The 16283-nt window shown below is 41.8% G+C and overlaps 6 non-coding genes across 6 annotated transcripts; all 6 read left to right on the plus strand.

Annotated features, from left to right (window-relative positions):
- The first annotated feature begins 4570 nt into the window (after positions 1–4570).
- On the plus strand, positions 4571–4651 carry trnas-aga (transfer RNA serine (anticodon AGA)). Its single transcript has one exon. It is a non-coding gene; the product is annotated as a tRNA-Ser (tRNA).
- A 3380-nt stretch (positions 4652–8031) lies between these two features.
- On the plus strand, positions 8032–8113 carry trnal-uaa (transfer RNA leucine (anticodon UAA)). Its single transcript has one exon. It is a non-coding gene; the product is annotated as a tRNA-Leu (tRNA).
- A 906-nt stretch (positions 8114–9019) lies between these two features.
- Positions 9020–9108, plus strand: trnar-ucu (transfer RNA arginine (anticodon UCU)). Its single transcript is given in 2 exon segments — positions 9020–9056; positions 9073–9108. It is a non-coding gene; the product is annotated as a tRNA-Arg (tRNA).
- A 2868-nt stretch (positions 9109–11976) lies between these two features.
- trnas-aga (transfer RNA serine (anticodon AGA)) lies at positions 11977–12058 on the plus strand. Its single transcript has one exon. It is a non-coding gene; the product is annotated as a tRNA-Ser (tRNA).
- Positions 12059–12431: 373 nt separating this feature from the next.
- On the plus strand, positions 12432–12542 carry trnal-caa (transfer RNA leucine (anticodon CAA)). Its single transcript has 2 exons — positions 12432–12469; positions 12497–12542. It is a non-coding gene; the product is annotated as a tRNA-Leu (tRNA).
- Positions 12543–15296: 2754 nt separating this feature from the next.
- trnae-uuc (transfer RNA glutamic acid (anticodon UUC)) lies at positions 15297–15368 on the plus strand. The gene has a single exon. It is a non-coding gene; the product is annotated as a tRNA-Glu (tRNA).
- The last annotated feature ends 915 nt before the right edge of the window (positions 15369–16283 follow it).

Raw genomic sequence — 16283 nt, forward strand, 5'->3', positions numbered from 1 at the left:
TTTCGGGAGTGGTTCAGGATTTTGGGGATATTTCAGTAGATTTGGGTGTTTGTTGGCTCTCACAAAGTCAGTGTCAAGATGGCTGAGCGGTCTAAGGCGGCAGACTCACCGACTGAACTCCTTCTGGGTAACCGGTATTCTGGTCTCCGAATGGAGGTGTGAGTTTGAATCCCACTTCTGACACAGTATTTGTCAGTGGTGAGTGAATTTGATTGGTAAACCAGTGTTGAAGAGTTTGCTTCTCCCTCGGGTTGGGGTTGTGGCAGGAAAGGCATCCAGCATGGAAACTGTGCCAACCAAAATCAAACCGTTCATCTGAGATGACACCCTGAATGCGACAAGCCCAAAGAAAGCTTTTTGACTTTCTGGTACATATGGGAGCATCTCAGTACATTTTAGCATCTTTCACACCACAAACGGGAACCTTCAATTCATATTATTTGCTTTAGCAGTAATAACGTAACATTAGGGAGTACCAGTACTTTTGTAACTTTATTTAGGGAGTATTTTGGCATTAAATTAACCCTTTAACAGCTGAGCTGCTTTAATGCTTGCATAATTACACACAATGTTCCGTAGCGCTTCTCTGCAGAAAGAGAAAAGTAATTACAATTGAATTAACTACGCGATGTCTCTCTCTTCCGGACACAAAGTGCGCTGAGGAGAGGACACCCGCAAAAATTATGAAATTAAAAGCGCTGTAATGATCCAAAGTAAAAATGACACAAGACTGCTCCATTATTCTCCATCCAAAGGATACGCATATGTTTTTCTGTATTTTTTTTTTATTTTATTTTTAGCTCACTGATGTGTGTACTCTGCCTTAAGGCTTTTGGATGGAGGTAACGTAGACATGTCATAAGTGTAAACAATTGTTTTCATTTTGCACTACTCCATTAAAATCTATTGTTTAGAACAATGATCATTCTCTGCATGTACTGTATCGCATTTGTTATAATGAAGTAAGAGTACCCTTCTTTTTTTCTCCAGAAATGTTACATATTTCACTAATCCTCTCATACCTGCCTCATTAAAACTGTGATAAACCTGTCACGGACGAGACTCGGGGGTGGACCCAAATGCACGACTCAGGTGAGAGGTAAGCAGTGCGGAATAAGCCTTTATTCGTTCCAATGTCGGTTACCAGGGAGTCAGTCCAAACAAGCAGCAAGATCAGTAACGGCAGGCTTACGGGGTAGGTCGGGAGACAGGCGTTGGTCGGTACACGGGAGGTAGACGTCAGGAGTACGGGAGTGCGGGAACGAGGCATGAGAGGCAACGATCTAGTAGAGTCTCTGTCGTCCCCCGGGTCCTATATGTACTGGGTCTTAATCAAAGGTCATGAGGCGCAGGTGTGCACCTTCAGATTAGCTGGGCACGCCCAGCCCTGGCTGGAATCCAGGAGCATGACAAAACCTTCGTCAAGCATTTAAAACAATCACGTTTATCAGGGGTGTGGTCATGCCACTCACCTGCACCTCGTTTGTTAATTATGTCTTGTCTTTAAGATTCGTGTGTTGAGTTTTCGGTGGCCAGTCCGTGTGTGTGTCAGTTTCCAAGCTTCATAGATAGATCGATCGATAGATAGATAGATACCCCACAACTCACATGAGGATAAGCGGCAAAATAAAATAAATAGATAGATGGATAGATAGATGATACCCCGTGACCCTCATGAGGATAAGCGGCAAAAGAAAATCGATCCCCCACAACCTTCGTGAGGATAAGCGGCAAAAGAAAACGGCTAGATTGATACCCCGCGACCATCGTGAGGATAAGCGGCAAAGATAATGGATGGATGGATGGAACTTATGCCATGGCTTTCTCCACATAAACTGTATAGTACGTCCACGTAGAACCTCTTAAGATTTTCATACAGTGTCGCCAGAAAGATTTCACACCCCTTCACATTTTTCACATTTTGCTGCTAGATTTCATCAAAAGCTGTTTTGAAGATAGTTTTTTTTTTTTAAATCTTCATAAAATATAAAGCCAGTTGTGTTTTCAGACATTTGTGTCAATTTATAAATCATGTGAATATTCAAACGTAACGCGTAAATCATTATTTCCACCATTTGCAATGCCACTCAAACTTGAGCTCAGGTGCATCTGATTTCCACTGATGATCCTTGAGGTCCTTCTCCAACTTGAATAGTCCTTAATTGGGGAAGACATGAAGATGGCTGTCTTTTGGTAGCTTTATCGAAGGCTTGTGTGGAGCCGACAACATACCACTTGCGTCGGGTTTCATCATCACGTAACCGATTCATCAGTACATAACATCCCCTTTTCCTTGGAATTAAAATTCATCTTTTTCCTCTCCAGCGACCTTTTCAGAAACTTCCCTATCTTACCCGGTACTGTGAGTACCCACCGTGTTTCTGCTGAAGTGGCTCCGTGGCGCAATGGACAGCGTGTTGGATTTGTAGATTAACGCTGCAATAAGTCAAAGGTTGTGGGTTCACTTCAAAGCTTTGTGGAGACTTGGGAAACCAACCTGCATCCATTGTTCCAGAGGTGTGTGTGTGTTGAAGACACACAATGATTGCGACTACACTGAGGAGGGGGTTTTATTTTCCCCTCAAATGACTTCATATTAGCTTGATTGGTACACTGGTTAAAGGACATAAATCCACGCATGTGTCTTTTTTGCAGTGTTGTTGTACTTCTTCAGAGGAAATGTCAGCTGATAAAGGTCACAAAATTTGATTTGGCAAGATAATAACATGATGTTTGCTATTTTGTGTTTTTGATTTGGAGCATTATCAAACCACACTGCAGGTTGTTGTGGTGTGTTCTTTGCACGATTCGCTGCTGAAGAAGAGCAAAGTTGGAGGACAAATTCATAAAGATGCTGTTGGGGCGTGGCCAGGCCACTTCCCTGTGGCCTCCACCTGCGACTCATTGACCTTGTTTAGGTCAGGCATGGCAGCCTTGTGTTTTGCATTGTCGGTTTCCAGTTCGTTGCGATTGACACCGCACCATATGTCCATATTCCTACTCAATTTTGTATCTTTTGTCATAAATCTGTGTGGCTTTATTTGCTAAAGTCTGTAAAAAGATCGTTTGTTCCATTTTTTTTTGCTCAAAGTTTTAAAACCATTTATTGAAGGAACATTAATAGCGTCTAGATGCTCTTTTTTTTATTTTTTTTTACTAGCTAGCTATCCATCAATTCATTTTCTAAGCTGCTTATCCTATATATATATATATATATATATATATATATATAGCCGCGATCACAATCACACCTCGGGGCAATTGAGAGTGTCCAAATAATGTTGCATATTTTTGGAATGTGGGAGGAAACCGGAGTGCCCGGAGAAAGTTTGCTTGTCCCAAAATAATTCATGCTCATTAGACTTCTGTTTGAAGGAAAGTCATTTGAATGCGTCACATTTTCTGATGAGCCTGTCATTCTTTTCATTTTGTCTACACTGTAATATAAATATCATATGATATCAGGCTTTCCAGACTTATTTTGCAGGGTCTTCCGGCTTCCCCGAACTTTCTTTCTTTCTTCCTCCACACAAGTTCTGGAGAAAAAGGCCCCGCCCACTTCATGCTGTGCCGCAAAGTGGAGACGGATGGACCTTAACACGCTCTGTTACTGTAAATCAAATACATAAACAAACAAAAGTAAAACGATACTGTATTTTAAAAAAAAAAAAAAGCAATTGTTCGTTTGGGCGTCAAGATTGTTTTGTGGCTTTGTCCAATTAAAAAAATTCACAGAATGAGCAAATCTGATCCGATCCACCTCCTCAGCGGAGATGAGCCACCGTGGCCCAGCGCCGCGATGAACCACCCCGGCGGTGCCGCGTCCACCAATCACAGCTTCTGCCGGGGTGGCACATTGACACATTTAGCACCCCTGATTTACAGATTACGTTTCCCCAACCCCGACTATTATTTTTTTTAGTAGCTGTATTCACACCTACCTGGCATTTGGAACCCACGAATGTCTCGTCCTTTGCACCTGTTCAATCCATTTTTCACGACGAACCGAATGTTTTGGAAAAGTATGAAGAGCGAATCCATCCTCCCGAGTGTTCGAGCAATATCTAGCAATAAAACGAGCTGGCATTTTTGCTAACACGAAGGAACAACGAGCTACCTTCCAGTAGGTAAAACAAGTATAAACATACGAGACCGCTTGAGCGCGCTACTGCCCCGTACGTCACTTCCTGCTTCTTCTCGAAAACAAATCCCTTGAGAGGATTTTCATGGCAGAAGTTACAAATGCAATATACGTCAAAATTATGTTTTGTGGTGAAAAAAACATCCGTTTTTTCATTCATATCATACTAAAAATCATGCATTTCCTGACACTTGACCTTTAAGAAACCAACAGATTTGCTAGTTAAAAAGCTGGTTAAAATTTTCATTGAGAGTGAAAATATTTTCTCGCTCTTTGCATCAAAATTAGTGTGTTATGGTATGTGTTTGTGCACCAGGTGAATAGTTTATCATCATCATCATGTTTTTACCCAGAAGGGAAAAACTGTGCGACCCCACCATTGTGTAAAAACAAAAACAAAAACATGCATACACATAGCTTGACAGTCAGGTTGTTGTGGCCGAGTGGTTAAGGCGATGGACTAGAAATCCATTGGGGTCTCCCTGCGCAGGTTGAATCCTGCCAACAACGAATGTGTAGTCTTTTGAGTTGGGGTTAGTTCAAATCATGAGGTCAGTGGTGGGTTCTGGGAGAAGATTCGATCATTACCTGCACCGATGCAGTATCAATTGATGGAGACCTGGAAATTCATCATTCGCCGTTACTCCTACTGTATGATTACATGAAGTACTGATGAGAGAAATTCCATTATTACATGTAGCAGATCTTGGATTTTTGTGTGCACACGAACATTGTTTCCTTCAACAGTATCTTATCGAATCAAAAGTTGCCCAAAACGGTACAGAAGATATACAGAAGTATCAAGTCGATACAAGACAATCTGAAGACAGTACAAGACAATCCAACATTACAAGATAAAACACGCACTAATAAGATGATGCAAGACGATAAAAGACTTCACAAGACAATTCAACAAAACAATCCAATCGAGAACAATCCACAGTACTATTAAGATGACAAAACAATGTGAAGTACAAGACGACCCGATAATACAAGATAATACAAGCGAATGTGATGGGAAAGGCCAATCCAAATTGATTCAGAGACAATCTACAATCCATACAAGGCACGATCGAGACACGATGATTTCGGACAATCGTACAATCCAGCCATACAAAACGTTATAACACAAAACAATCCACATCACAAGGGTTAGATGTGATTGATACAGGCGGCACGGTGGCACAGCTGTAAAATGTTTGCCTAGTTCTGAGGACCTGGATTAAACCCCGCCTGATGGAAGTAAATATGTGCCACCAGGATTTGAATTCGAAATACCACTGAAAATTTCATGTTGTAAACTTCACATTGTTATTTCAAAGTGATCAGATTTTCAATAGTTTTATTACAGTTTAACTTTTCAATTTAACAAATTCCATCCATCCATCCACTTTCTTTTCCACTTATCCTGATGAGGGTCGCGGGAAGTGCTGGAGCCTATCCATTGTCAACGGGCAGGAGGCAATGTTGCATGTTTTGGGGATGTGGGAGGAAACCGGAGTACCTGGAGGAAACCCACGCAGGCACGGGGAGAACATGCAAACTTCACACAGGTGGGGCAGGGATTGAACAGTCCTCCGAACTGTGAGGCCAACGCTTTACCAGCTGATCCACCGTCCCACCTGTTAACAAATTCGCTCAAGTTTGAGCGGCATTGCAAACAGTGGAAATACTAATTTAGGGGTGTGAAATCTTTCTGGTGACAGTGTAGGAAAGTCTTAAGAGGTTCTACATGGACGTACTATTCAGTTTAAGTGGAGCAAGTCGTGGAATCATTTCCATCCATCCATCCATTATCTTTGCCGCTCATCCTCACGAGGGTCGCGGGGTATCTATCTATCTATCTATCTATCTATCTATCTATCTATCTATCTATCTATCTATCTATCTATCTATCTATCTATCTATCTATCTATCTATCTATCTATCTATCTATCTATCTATCTATCTATCTATCTATCTATCTATCTATCTATCTATCTATCTAAGAAGCTTGTAAACTGACACGGACTGGCCACCTAAGACTCAACACACGAAGCTTGAATAGAAGAGATAATTAACAAATGAGGTGCGGGTGAGTGGCATGACCACACCCCTGACAAACGCGATTGTTTGAAATGCTTGACGAAGGTTTATCACAGTTTTAATGAGGCAGGTATGATAGAAATAACATTTCTGAAGAGAAAAAGAAGAAGGGTACTGTGACATCATTCTAACCTCGCTGTTATACAGTACATCCACAGAATGATCACAAACAAGAGATTTTTAATGGGATAGTACAAAATAAAAACAATTGTTTACACTTATGACACGTTGACGTTACCTACATCCATAAGCCTGAGGGCAGACTACCACATCAATGAGATTAAAAAAATAAAATAAAATGAAAAATACAGAAAAACAGCAACATATGCGTGTCCTTTGGATGGGGGATAATGGAGCAGTCTTGTGTCATTTTTATTTTGGATCATTACAGCGGTTTTAATTTCGTAATTTTTGCGGCTGTCCTCTCCTCAGCGCACTTTGTGTCTGGAAGAGACATCGCGAGTCAATTCAATTCTCATTACTTTGCTCCTTCTGCAGAGGAGTGCTACACATCGTTGTGTGAATTTACGCAAGCGTTTTGTTAGTGTATCTCCCTCGTTACAGCGTTCGTGTACCACTTTCGTCAAGTCTTGTTTGTTCTCCGGTTTCCTCCCACATCCCAAAAATGTGCGTCATTAATTGGACACATGCGATTGGCTGGCAACCAGTTAAGGGTGTACCCCGCCTCCTGCCCATTGATAGCTGGGGTAGGCTCCAGCTCTCCCGTGACCCTTGTGAGGATAAGCGGCTCAGAAAATAAATGGATGAGCAGATGTTTCTGTGCACCATAAATGCCGGGAAAACATTGACATCCCTGACAGCTAATAAAACCTGACCTCTAATTAATCCCGTCTGCTCTTTTACTGTATGTTCAGGTTCAATATTGGTTGTTGTGTCGTGTATTTTGGAAGAGATTAGGCATGACATGTATTTTTTTTTTCATTTTTCTTATCATCATGTTGGTGTATGACTCCTACTGAGTACCAAGACCACAGGCCAATAATTTAAAAAAAATAAAATTGTGCGCTCTCTCACACAAACAAACTACCAGTTCAACCAAGTCTTGTCTTGTATGGCACTAAAACGCTCACATGATTGGAGGTCTGAAGTGGATCTGTGAGTCCGTAGCCAAGCTAATCTCCAATATTCTCTGTTCAACAGTGTGACGGGACAGTTGAAGGGCTGAAATCATTTGTTTAAGATTTTTGTTTTCAGGACACAAGATTTCAACAACATCACAGAGGCATTTTTTGAATCAATGAGCCGTCAATGTCTGGCTTTTTGGCCCTTGCAATGTTCCAAGCCACTTGATATGATGCAAGCGTTCTTCTCTGGATGCTTCATTTTTTTTTTAAACTGCATCTGTTTTTCTGTCTTGTTTATGAAAGTGACTAACTTGTGACTGTGAAGTTTAGTCAGTGATAAATCGGTCACGTAGGGTGAGGACTGACTTCACTGAAGGATTTATAACACTTAGCTTCAGTGATAGTTCCAATAAAAAGAAACAACTTTTAACGATATCTGGAGTCCGGACTGTGTGCAGGTTTAATGTGCTGGACCGGTGACTTCACAAAGTAAGTGCCCACCACCCCACAATTAAGAAACCAACAGGTTTGCTAGTTAAAAAGCTGGTTAAATTTTTCATTGGGAGTGAAAATATTTTCTCCCTCTTTGTATCAAAATTAGTATGGTTGGGTATGTGTTTGTGCACCAGGTGAATAGTTCAATATCTGGTTTTTCCTTTGAAGGGAAAAGAACCACCATCAGATTAAAAAAAATGTGCCTACGGAAAGCCTAACAGGCAGGTTGTCGTGGCCGAGTGGTTAAGGCGATGGACGTAAACTCCATTGGGATCTTCCTGCGCAGGTTCGAATCCTGCCGACAACGCGCATCTAGTCTTCTGTAACATCCCTCAATGTGGAGATGGGTGTGGTAAGAGGTTAAAGTCAAGTACACTTTTACAAGTTGTGCACCAGCGCAAATCAATCATTGCATTGAAAAATTAGATAAAAAAACTATGTTGAATTCGTCAAAATGTGCATGTATGTTGTAGCTATTATTATGATGAGACTCCACTTGGAGTCGCAATCCTCATGTTCGACATGATAATATCAGTCATCCGTGAGTCGCCACAGGAGATATCATCATGGAATCATTTAAAGATGTTTTACATCCGGGCGTTTGTCGACACTGACTGGAACGCTGGGGGAATTCTCACATTGGTCCAGATCATAAATTTGCGCATACCCTGCTTGAAGTACCCACGTGGTACAGAAGCAGAACGCCGCTTGTGTTTCAGGCCGTGTGTCAATGTTGTGACTGTCACAAAGGCACAGGTCAAGAAATGTTGGCTTTACGGTTAGGTCTATGATCCGAAAATATGCCACCAAGGAAGTATGAAAGATACTTCTACGATGTGCTACGCATTTGTACAGGACATATTTAGTCATCTTTCATCAGACATGATACATCTTGACCACACGAGATGGACCTAATAAAGTGGCCTTTGAGCACATGACTTCGACTACCTCGGTTGAACTGACCGGCTTGAACTTGAGGAGCATGTCGACAGAAGCCAAGCGGACCCTCTCTGAGGTGTTGTTCATGCTGTACTTGAAACTGTGAACCAGCTTCTCCAGCATGGGATGGCTTTGCACATTGTCCAAGACCACGGACAGATATTGAGGAGAACAACGCTGTCGTTCATACCTGAAGGCTTGAGGAAGCCTTTCAAAAAGAAAATGCCAGTCAAATGTAATAAAAAAATGAACACACAGAGGTAGTTAGACAGCTGGCTCTGTGGCGCAATGGACAGCGCATTGGACTTCTAGATAGAAAGTGTAGTAATTCAAAGGTTGTGGGTTCGAGTCCCACCAGAGTCAAGGAAGTTTCTTTCTTTCTCTTTTAGTAGGAAGAATGTGGGTTTCCTTTGGTGGGTAAAATGTGGACAGCAAACTTTATGTGCATCCATGTTCACGAAAACAAAGTACTGCTACTTTGAGTCGAAGCAGCAAATCAGTTGTCTCCTTCAATCTCAGAATCTGAATATTTCAATGGATGAAGTCAATTAAGTTTGTTTCTAAAGAAGCCTTCCATTTTTATTTCTGCTGTTGACTTGATAATAGCATCATCAGTTCCTTTTCCTCTTCAAGGACACCCAGCAAGTTCTTTTCCATCCTTAGTTTATCTGTTTATAAATTAGATGAGCGTGTCGCAAAAAAAAAGCATCCATCTATCCATTTTCTTTGCCGCTTATCCTCACGAGTCTCGCTGGGAGTGCTGAAGCCTATCCCAGCTGTCAACGGGCAGGAGGCGGGGTACACCCTGAACTGGTTGCCAGCCAATCGCAGGGCACATGAAGACAGAGAGCCGCACTCACAATCACACCTCGGGGCAATTGAGAGTGTCCAAATAATGTTGCATATTTTTGGAATGTGGGAGGAAACCGGAGTGCCCGGAGAAAGTTTGCTTGTCCCAAAATAATTCATGCTCATGAGACTTCTGTTTGAAGGAAAGTCATTTGAATGCATCACATTTTCTGATGAGCCTGTCATTCTTTTCATTTTGTCTACACTGTAATATAAAGATCATATGATATCAGGCTTTCCAGACTTATTTTGCAGGGTCTTCCGGCTTCCCCGAACTTTCTTTCTTTCTTCCTCCACACAAGTTCTGGAGAAAAAGGCCCCGCCCACTTCATGCTGTGCTGCAAAGTGGAGACGGATGGACCTTAACACGCTCTGTTAATGTCACTCAAATACATAAACAAACAAAAGTAAAATGATAGTGTATTTAAAAAAAAAAAGCTATTGTTGTTCATTTGGGCGTAAAGATTGTTTTGTGGCTTTGTTCAATTAAAAAATTCACAGAATGAGCAAATCTGGACTTATCCAGCCGATACTGCTCCGCGAAAAATGACTGCCCTGTGGCCTCCTCCTGCAGCAGCTCCTCAACTGCGCCTCTTTCATGTTAACTAGGCAATGTTTATAAGCCTTGTGCGTCTTATTGTCAGTGGTCAGTTAGTTGTGGTTGACACTGCATCATTGTGACAAACATAAATAATAATTTAAAAAAACTATTGTATCCAGGTTCGTAACCAGATTACACGTATTTAATAAAATCATTAATTGGTGTTATTGAGTCAACAATGATTCTTCACAACGAGTCATTTGATGCTGATGCCTCGAAGAAGGAGCTGTCCAATCGTATTTCAGCAAAGAGGCAGTCTGCTTCCGTTCTAAAAAACCGAAGAAAAGTACTTCGAGGTCATCGTTGATCGATCCTCAGTGAAGGTGCAGCGCATATATTGGAGAAGTGCAAAGAAATGCGGGGCTTCACTCTCACCACCTTTTATTATTTTGTGTTTTTTTATTTTCGTGACTTTTACTCCTTAAGAATAGAATTTTACAGGGTTTTGAAACACGGCATTCATTGTGGGTTCGTTATTCATGCCGAAGGACATGGTCAGAAATCGTCATGGCGGTAACGACCTATGACCAAAGACAATTGATTGAGATGGATGGATGGACGGATGGACAGATGGATGGATGGATAGAGGGACGGATGTACGGATGGATAGAAAGACAGTTGATTGAGATGGATGGATGGACGGATGAATGGACGGATGGAGGGACGGGTGGACAGATGGATAGAAAGTCAGTTGATTGAGATGGATGGAGGGACGAATGAATGGATGGATGGATCGAAAGACAGTTATTTGACATGGATGGATGGATAAGATGCAAGGTTTTGGCCACGCTGACTACTTTTGACTGATCACCAAAGCTGAGATGGAGCATTTTTTTTTTAAATAACACTAAGATTTATTTGAACTATATTTAATTGGTTGATAGATTGGGTTGAGTTGGTCTAATAAAGGTGACCATGGACGGGAGACGCAGGGGGGACCTCTTCGCCGTGCCGAGGTCCTCCTGCTCCACTTCCTTCTTTCACAACTGCGCAGTGCCGTCTCACTTAGCCATCGACGCACATGCACACACACCACACTGATCTTGTTGTCACAGTAACCATAACAACTGTGATAAACTCAAGCAAATCATGCAAATACTGCACTAACCCCAAGCAACGCTGACTCGCAACTACCACGATGAACACAAGCAAAATGCGCACATAAACAGAACTTCGATATGCTTCATTGCTTCACGAGAGCCGCGTGCAGCTCGAGAGCCGCGGATTGGCCACCCCTTTTTTAGACACACCGCTTTATTAATATTATACTAAGCCACACCAAGGAAAGAAAAGCCCCGAAACTTTTTATTTTTATTCACACATTCAGAATTTAGTTTTACTGGACTCTTAAACAAACAATGCAATGAATTAAATTATTCAGAATCAGCAATAAACAGGTCACGGAGGGTGAGGACTGACTTCACTGAAGGATTTGTATCATTTAGCTTCAATAATAGTTCCAATAAAAAGAGACAACTTTCAACTACATCTGGAGTCCAGACTGTGTGCAGGTTTAAAGCGCTGGACCGGTGACTTCACGAAGTAAGTGCCCACCCCTCCACTATTAAGAAACCAACAGATTAGTTAAAAAGCCGGTTTAAATTTTCATTGAGAGTGAAAATGTTTTCTCGCTTTTTGCATCAAAATTAGTGTGGTGTGGTATGTGTTTGTGCACCAGATGAACAATTTATCATCATATTTTTACATTGAGGGAAAAAAAAAAAAAAAAAGTGCAGCAGGACAAAGCAAAAAAATGTGCATACACAAAAGCTTGCAGTCAGGTTGTTGTGGCCGAGTGGTTAAGGCGATGGACTAGAAATCCATTGGGGTCTCCCTGCGCAGGTTAGAATCCTGCCGACAACGAATGTGCAGTCTTTTGGTTTGGGATGAGTTCAAATCATGAGGTCAGTGGTGCGTTCTGGGAGAATTACCTGTTCCGATGCAGGATCACTCGATCGAAAACTGGAAATATTAGCATTACTCCTTTCCTATAGTTGCATGATATACAGATGATAGAAGTTATCTAATCCCAGGTTGCGGAGTTCTCGCATGAATTCATCCGCTCCCACTCGGCTCGGTTGTCTTCCTGGCTCCACTGGGCCAACAACGTCCAGGTTTACGGCACTAAATGTATCTCATTTGTTGAGTACATGACTCCAGTCAATTTAGGGAGTGCTTCAGTATTTTGGGGATATTTCAGTAGATTTGGAGGTTGGTTGGCTTTCACACAGACATTGTCAGGATGGCCGAGCGGTCTAAGGCGCCAGACTCAAGGACTAAACTCCTTCCGGTTGATGGGTATTCTGGTCTCCAAATGGAGGTGTGGGTTCGAATCCCACTTCTGACATAATTCTTGGGGCCCCAGACACAATATTCCATAAAATGCGATGGAGGAAGGCCACAACGTTTCAGTGCTGCATTTGGCAACCACTATATCGTTTTCACCAACAAGGATGCATGTTGAAGTTGCTCCCCAAATTCTAACATGAATACATTTCTAATGTAAGAGCAACTCCAGTGGGACTGCATTTGGGTCCTCCACCATGTTGCTTGCTCATGACAAATAACTGTGAATTTGCAATGTGAAAGGTATATAACCATGTCAAATCTTTTTTTTTTCTCAATACAAAAACAGACGATGATCTGAAAAGTTGAATTAATCCTAATACTGGTGCCGACTGTCATGAGGGTGCAGCAAGGAACAGGACCCAAACACAGGGACATGGTTTTCGAGGGTAGTTTCAGAGGTCAGAGGTCATACACGGACGGGTCAGCAGTCCAAAAAGGCAGAAGCACAAAAAACACGAGGCTAAAAGACAAAGCCCAAAAATCCAGAAGCAAGGTTCGATATCTGCGAGGTAAAACTTGAAACAAGAACAAGACTTGACTGAAGTAGCACAGAAAAGTTGAAACAAAGGAGATTCACTCACAATACACGACACACAAAATTTAAATGCATTTCCTAATTAGTATCAATGAGGTGCAGGTGAGGTGCTGCTCCTGCAGCACAAGGCAATGGCCTGGCCATGAAAAGTCAAAGTTACGTATGACCTGCAGCATGTTCACTGCAGCATTAAAAAAGTGATGAAAATATGGCCTGAAATAAAAATGTAATCAATAAATAAATACATACAAAAAATGAAGGAATAAAGTATGCCGTAAAGATTTGCCTCGTCTTTGTACTTCCTGACGATGGGTTGGTATCAACAAGAGCTTTGAGTCAAAGGTCAAAGGTCAAAGGTGAGCCTTTCGTGAGTCAAATTCCTCTATTGTAGAACAATCGCCCATCCCCACATTACAAATTCAAACAATTTTGCATGGAATTGGCACAGACTTTGGTCTGTGTTTTAATTAAAAAAAAAAAAAAGGCAGGAGGTACAAACACATGCTCATCAGTTTACCATGGTGTCAAAGGGAAGAGAAATGGAGGAGGGTTATTTTAAAGGGCAGATATTTGAGAATGTCTTGGATATTATCAAATGAATTGGTGAGGTTGAAACTTGAATTTGAGTGGCATGTAGTCATATTATAGGTAACATTGGATCTGAAAGTCTATCTCCCCACATGGGGTTAAATTCCACGACCCTGAGATTAATAGTCTCATGCTTTATCGACTGAGCCAGAGAGACCTGTATGCAGTTTCACACATACACACTTGTGATCTTGTGGTACCTGCACGGTTCAAGCTTGCTCCTTTCATTTCACCGCATCCCAGTTGCCGTGGAGATGGAGTGTATAAATGTCATGAGTCGCTGTGCCCCACAAGTAGGATGTGACCAAGAGGTGAAAGAGAAATCCTGGAAGGAACTAGATGAAGTTGTTGTGGGCATCTCAGACACACAGACAGTTGTGATTGGTTGAGATTGTAATGGACATGTTGGTGAAAGAAGCAGGAGTGATGAAGAAATAAAGGGAAAGTCCAGCATTAGGTTAAGAAACATGATGGACAGATAGTTTTAGACTTGGTGAAAAAAGATGGAAATGGCTGTCATGAACCGTTTCTTCCAGAAGAGGCAATAACATAGGGTGCACGCAGGTGGATTACATATTGCCAGAAGAAGTCATCTGAAGGAGGTGACCTGTAAGGGCGTGGCAGGGACCACTGTGGCCTGACAACATTGGATGGTGGTGTGAAAAATGACTTTGGTGGTGGGGAGGAAGACTAATAAGACAAAGGCAGAAGAGAGAACCTTGTGGTCGAAGCTAAGACAGGAAGAGTGTTGTGTGGCTTCTCAGAAAGAGGTGAGACAGGCTGTTGGTGGACAGGAGGAGCGTTCAGAAGACTGGACCACGACAACCAAGGTGATCAGAGAGACAGGCAGGAGAGTACTTGGTCTATTTTCTAGCAGGCAAGAAGAGAAATAAAAGGAAGAGGAAATCATAAGTGAGAAATTTGGTTAAAGTGGTCCGTACACCAGGTTAGATGAGCTCAATGCATGCACCGATGTGCTTCAAATAAAGTGAGGAAAATTTCTGAAATGAAATTGAAGTCACATCTCAACAAATGCCATCTGTTCAAGTTGTCATGATTCTCGCTTTTCACCCTGGTGGCCTTGGTTGAACACTTGTTATGGGAATTTTACTTATTCTTAATACTAAATTACATCATTTAGACTTTGCCACCCGCAAAGCTTTCATCAACTGAGTTCCAATATAATGGAAGAGATCTTCACCCAGCGAACGAGCTCCGACTTTTAAGATGAGAGCAATCTCGCCCCCCTTGCAATCCACCTATTTGGCGTGAACATTCATGTGGAAAACTGTCAACCAAGCATGGGGACGATATTTGTTGGGAAAAAAAATAAAAAAAACAGAGGCACTTCTCACATGATCAAGTGGCTCGGATTCCTGGTTTTCCCGCAGGAGCACTGTGTGAGAATAATTCCTGTATTCCACCATTTCGGCTTTCATCATGCAGAATGTTTCCAACATATTGGGCCTAGGAAAAAATAAATCTATTTCAGAATTAATAAGTGGCAGGGACCTTCAGAGATTTCCCATTTGGTTTGGAAGTTTGGATTTCAAGTTTTCATTGGGATTCTTCTGGCCAGTCTTATGTAATGACTGAAAACTGTGAAGAATGTCAGTGCAGCAGCATGTGTCCCATATGGTCTAGCGGTCAGGATTCCTGGTTTTCACCCAGGTGGCCCGGGTTTGACTCCCGGTATGGGAATGTTGACGGGACTTTGTATTTTAGTCTTTGATTTAAATGCTGAAAGTTCCCACACGGTTAAAATAACAGAGTAATCGGTGTTTTTATTTACAGCAAAAGTGCCCCATCTAATATCCCTTTCAGGATTACTGTTTTTCATTCGTCTCCTGTTTACCCCGATGGGACTGAAACCTCAATACTGTTGATATGATTGGCTGACGCTTGAAAGAAAATACAGAATTTGAAATAAATGAGTTTAAGCAACATCGTGTCTCATATGGTCTTGCGATTCTTGTTTCACCCTGGACGGCCAGGTTCAATTTCCAGTATGTGAATCTTCTGTATGCAGAACTCTACTGCAACTGTACATCTCCCATAGTGTGGAAAATAAAAACCAAAGAGATGTCCCACATGGCCAACAAGTCGGAACTTGTGTTTTTCAACCAAAAGGCCTGGATTCAACTCTTTGGCTGAAATGTGTGCATCGATGCACCAGTCTTGCCGGACGACATGGAAGTCTGCAGGCACACATGCAAGTCATTGGATTTTTTCCCTGAATAAACACACGTCCAACATTTACTGTGAAGAAATTAAGCATTTGTACACCCTGCCATTTTGTAAGTTATCCGACTCAGAAATGGTGGAGGGGTCTGAAATTTTCATCGTCGGTGCATGTCAACTGTGAGAGAGATAATCTCAAAAGAAAAATCCAGAAATCACAATGTATGTTTTTTAACTATTTATTTGTGTGATACAGCTGCAAATACGTCTTTGACAACCTGTCCAGCAGCTAGAATTCTGACCCTCAAAGACCTGTTAGTCCGCCTTTAAAAGTCCACCTCCACTCCATGTATTATCCTGAATCAGATGTACCTGTGTGAGGTCATTAGCTGCATCAAGACACCTGTCCACCCCACAAAATTATACAACTCCACA

This window comes from Syngnathoides biaculeatus, chromosome 21, assembly GCF_019802595.1.
Source record: "Syngnathoides biaculeatus isolate LvHL_M chromosome 21, ASM1980259v1, whole genome shotgun sequence".
Classification (NCBI taxonomy): domain Eukaryota; kingdom Metazoa; phylum Chordata; class Actinopteri; order Syngnathiformes; family Syngnathidae; genus Syngnathoides; species Syngnathoides biaculeatus.